The sequence below is a fragment of the Vipera berus genome, assembly GCF_964194415.1.
Source record: "Vipera berus genome assembly, chromosome: 4".
Taxonomy (NCBI): domain Eukaryota; kingdom Metazoa; phylum Chordata; class Lepidosauria; order Squamata; family Viperidae; genus Vipera; species Vipera berus.
In genome coordinates, this window is record NC_138206.1 from 76,719,969 (window position 1) to 76,725,307 (window position 5,339).

At 38.3% G+C, this 5,339-nt stretch overlaps 1 pseudogene across 1 annotated transcript; it reads left to right on the plus strand.

Annotated features, from left to right (window-relative positions):
- Positions 1-311: 311 nt before the first annotated feature.
- Positions 312-4,937, plus strand: LOC308667238 (ubiquitin-conjugating enzyme E2 S-like; annotated as a pseudogene). The gene is made up of 2 exons: positions 312-397; positions 4,429-4,937. The product of its transcript is annotated as a ubiquitin-conjugating enzyme E2 S-like (transcript).
- The last annotated feature ends 402 nt before the right edge of the window (positions 4,938-5,339 follow it).

Genomic DNA, 5,339 nt, shown 5'->3' on the forward strand with positions numbered 1-5,339 from the left:
AGAAAGAAAATTCAGTTTGAAAGTGAATGTGCTTTTTTCCCATTAAAAAAATATGTAATTAGGATTTAGGATTCTGCTGCAGTCTGCAGACTTGCAAGGTGCAGGGATCTTCTTAGAACTACAGCATGGATCCCCAGACTATCTCACAACACACTTCATGATTATTCTAAAAACCGTGTTAGCCATGTTGATGCAATTATATCATTACAAAAGAAAAAAGGTATTTTTCAAAATGATAGCAATCTGAACTGATTGTGGAATATGAGACTCTGCGGTACACCATATGGCAAATGTTTGCAGCTCCAATCTTAATGGGTTCATCAGCACAGATTTTTCTGGAGATAGTAACAGTAGAGGAAGAGATAGAAGACAATACACTAGAGGCCGAGAGAAATCTGTAGGAGAAGATGTGGGAGAAGATGTGCATTAACAAAGGTGGGATGGAAAAGAATAGACAGTGGTGGTAGTGCCCATGGGGAGGAAAAGAAAAGATGGAGATCCCACAAGAATTTCCCTGCTCCAAGAACTGGCAGGTTCAGTATTCAAATCATTATATTTGCTATAGCTGATTATATCTGGACCACTCTCCATATTTTATTTTCTTTACCATCCACAATGTTTTATCCATGGCAATGTCTTCATGCTGTGTGTCACATTAATCTTGTTTGCTAGTTGCTAAAATTGTAGCTTTTTTTACTTGGCTCACTTGCTTTAGTGGGCTTTGCTTGTCAATCATTTTTGGCAGAGGGAGACATGGATGCCTTTTCTGTTAATCTACTGAGTGTTTTCGTTCACATAAGTTACAGTGATCTCAAGTAACACTTGTAAATGAGTAAGGGAGTGTTAGATGGTGCAGAATCAAAAAGAAAAGTATTCAACAGAAAATATATGGATGAGCTGGGTAGGATTTTATGCCCTGTCTTAGTTGCTTGCTACATTTTAAAGAATTCTCAAATATTTTTTTCTATCAGATGCAATGCTCCAAGGGTATTTGATTGTTCTCCATCTATACTCCTCCTCTATATTTAGCACAGCTAGATGGGAATATGCCACAAAGTATTCTTTTGCCCCAGAGCTAATTTTAAAATGAACATGGTAATCATTCATTTTCAGCCCCTGCTACCATTCTTTATGCTCTGTCAACTTTTGCAGCATGGCAGATTTTCAATGATTGAAATCTGCTATGCTTAGAAATTCATTTGTATAGGTTTCACATCCTTCATGTCTAATTTCTGTTTATAGTACCCCCCCACATCTTTTTACCTGCCAAGGGCAACTGTGACAAGCATTGATTGACCTGCCTTTCCTCATTTTATCTTGCCAACAGGCAAACCTTGCTAGGTGTATTTCTGCACCATTCAGTGCTTGTTTGTTCACTGATTTATGGTAGTGCAGTTAACTGCAAGACACTGCCATGTCTCTTGGCACATAGCTTATTGAAGCTTAGTTTTATATATGCAGCTGATTAACCTCATAGATTTGATCTTACTAATTTCTTCCTAAATTTATCTGTTTAGCAAATGCCATTTTGGATGAAATAAGCAATATTAGTAATAGTAACAATTAAACGAGGATTTTATTTTTTAATAGCATTGATAGTGATTAGGACAACAAGGCATGAGCTACTGAAGGGAATGATAATTTATTCAGCTCTTAAACTTTCAGGCAGTGGCTTTTTGGATTCCAAAAGAATTATGTTGTTGTTGTTAGTTGTGAAGTCGTGTCCGACCCATTGCGACCCTATGGACAATGTTCCTCCAGGCCTTCCTGTCCTCTACCATCTTCTGGAGTCCATCTAGGTTCACGCCTACCGCTTCGGTGACTCCATCCAGCCACCTCATTCTCTGTCGTCCCCTTCTTCTATTGCCCTCAATCTTTCCCAGCATTAGGCTCTTCTCCAGTGAGTCCTTCCTTCTCATTAGGTGGCCAAAGTATTTGAGTTTTAGCTTCAGGATCTGGCCTTCTAAAGAGCAGTCAGGGTTGATCTCCTCTAGGATTGACCGGTTTGATCGCCTTGCAGTCCAAGGAACTCGCAGGAGTCTTCTCCAGCACCATAGTTCAAAGGCCTCAATTCTTTGGCGCTCAGCCTTTTTTATGGTCCAGCTTTCACAGCCATACATTGCAACTGGGAAGACCATAGCCTTGACTATACGCACTTTTGTTGACAGGGTGATGTCTCTGCTTTTTAGTGTGCTGTCTAGATTTACCATGGCTTTCCTCCCAAGGAGCAAGCGTCTTTTAATTTATAGTCCTTGTTTAAAGGTAAAGGTAAGGTAAAGATTCCCCTGCACATGCGTGCTAGTCGTTTTCAACTCTAGGGGCTGGTGCTCATCTCCGTTTCAAAGCTGAAGAGCCAGCACTTGTCCGAGGACGTCTCCATGCTCATGTGGCCAGCATGGCTAGACGCCAAAGGTGCACGGAATGCTGTTACCTTCCCACCGTAGTGGTCCCTATTTTTCTACTTGCATTTTTATGTGCTTTCAAACTGCTAGGTTGGCAGAAGCTGGGACAAGTAACAGGTGCTCACTCTGTTACGCGGCACTCGGGATTTGACCCGCCAAACTGCTGACCATCTGATTGACAAGCTCAGTGTCCCAACCCACTGAGCCACCGCGTCCCTAGTCCTTGTTTAGCAACCACAATTGGAACTGGCAACTTGGTTGATAACTGAAGCAGTTGCTAAGTGAGACTGCAACTGTGCTAATAAACTTACATCACTTTTCCTTTGCTCCACAGAATGCAAAGGTTGAAAATGTAAGGTTTGGTTACAAAGTTACTTTTTTATTACTGTAATAACTGCAAATATTGTTAAATGAGGCAGACTAAACAAGAACATCTCATATGCTGCATTTAGCCCAAGTCTTCAGAATGATTCTGGATGTTAAATTAATCATGCTAAATAGGTTGGCTATTACACTAGGGATGAAAAAGAGTTAAATACTTGCCAAATATAAAGAAATTACAGTATATTAGAAATGGATATTATTAAGCATGGGATTCTCTGCAAAGTATTTTAAATCCATAGTATGTATTGACCCTGAAAGAAAATTATTGACTAAGGTGGGGAAATGGGAGATACTTCCATTGAGGTGGGAGATACAGTATTTCTTTTTTTTAAAAAAAGTATTTTATTAATTTTCTATTATTAAAATTCATTAGTGCTTAATGAACAATGTGTTGTCTGGGTTAATTTGTTGCTTAATAATAGAAGTTAAGTTCTTACTCTCTATCTTGTTTTTCCAGCCATTTATAAAATAGGTTCCATGTTTGAAAATATTCTCTGTCTTCTTTTTCTTTGATTCTCAATTTAAGTCTATCCATTTCAGCAAAGCCCAGTATTTTCTTGATTATCTCTTCATCCAATGGTGTTTTTTTTTCATTTTTCTGTGCAAATACAATACTGGCTGCTGTTATTACAAGTAATGTTAAATATACACTTTGTTTATATATTTTTTTCTGGAATTATACCTAATAAAAAAAGTTCAGGTTTAAAATCTACATGTTTCCCTAACATCTTTTCTAACCAAGTATCTATTTTTGTCCAAATTGTTTTTGCTTTAACACATAATTACATTTACAACATTTACTAGACATATTTTAAAACATTTTTGCTAATCTGACAGGTGGAAGATGCCATCTATATAACATTTTATATAAGTTTTCTTTATACGAAGTTGACATTGTCAATTTATAGTTTCTTTCCCAAAGATTTTGCCATTTCTCTACTTCTATATTGTATCCAAAAAATTGCCCCTATTATCATTGTTTCTTTCACTTGTTCATCTTCCATTTTCAAATTCAATAAAAGTTATACAATTTCTTAAACATTTTCTCATCAGAAGTCAACAACACCTGATCAAACATTGTCTGGTCTTTATAAAAACCATATATTTTAACATCTTTGTCATATCTCGATTGCATTTGCAGTCGAGGCGACCATGATAAATCAATACCCTAATCTTCTCACTGTTGTTTAGATTTTAATTTCCCATCTGTATTCAGAATATCCTTATAAGAATTTTCTCAAATTTAACTAAGTTTGGTTGAATGAATGCTTCCATTGTTGATAGCCATCCTGGGATTATTGTATAGATTTTTGGTTTTATCTTTTCTCATACCAACAGTAATGCATTTCTTATATAGTGATTTTGAAAGTATCTATGGGTTTTATTCTTTTCATAGCATAAAAATGTGTGCCAACCAAGTTGTAAATTATGTACTTCTAAATATAACAACCTTTTGTTTCTGAGGGTTATCTATTCTTTTAACCATGTTAGAACACAGGCTTGATAGTACAGAACCCAATCTGATAGTCCAGAGGGTGGCAGAGTTGATTTGGGGGAGGGGGGTCACAGAGGGGAAGAAGTAGGAGTGGTGGTGACAGGGAAATTATCATAAAAATATACATTTGCAAACTCCCTAAACAAGAAGATCCAGCATCCATTCAGAGGGGCAGGTCACCATTGAAAGACCTGAAGGTACTCCTTACTCTGGTGGCCTCTTCTGCATGAAGCTGATTCTCAGCAAAGACTTCCCTGCCAGTCCACCAAAGGCTATTTCCTGACCAAAATCTTCCACCCCAATGTGGGTGCCAATGGGGAGATCTGTGTCAACATGCTCAAGAAAGACTGGAAAGCAGAACTGGGCATTTGATATGTCCTGCGACCATCAAGTGTGTGTTGATCTATCCCAACCCAGAATCCACCCTGAATGAGGAGGCAGGGCATCTCCTGCTGGAGAACTGAAGAGTACGCCTCCTGAGCTCAGCTCCTAACCAGGATTCATGCCCAGCTCTCCTCTGGCTTGCATACCAAGAACCCTGCTGAGCAGGTGCCTCTGCCGAGGGTCCCATGGCCAAGAAACACACAGGTGACAGAGACAAGAAACTGGCTTCCAAGAAGAAGACTGACAAGAAGCGAGCTGTCCAGTGGCTTTAGGGGATGCGGGGGGGGGCACGTTGTGGGCATTGGGGGTTCCGTAGTACATTTTGAATCTCTCCTCTCTTTTTCTCTGCCATCTTCACTTTGAGACTGCAGTCCCACTTTATCTTACCCTTGTTGGATTTTTCTTTTCAGTCTTTAAGTTATTTAAATTATAAAAGCAGAAAAATCTATTGAATAGTCCAAGTCTTCCATTTTCTTTAGCTTCTTGTAGCATTTTCAGTTTAATTCTGGCTTTCCTTCCTTGCAAAATAAATTACAAGATCAGTGTGTTCAAATCATCAAAAAACTTTTTCTCTATTTTTATAGGTACTGTTTGAAATAAAAAAGGAAGTTTGGTAAAGTATTCATTTTCACAGGAGCTATTCTTCCCAACACTGATAGTTATAAGTTTTTCCT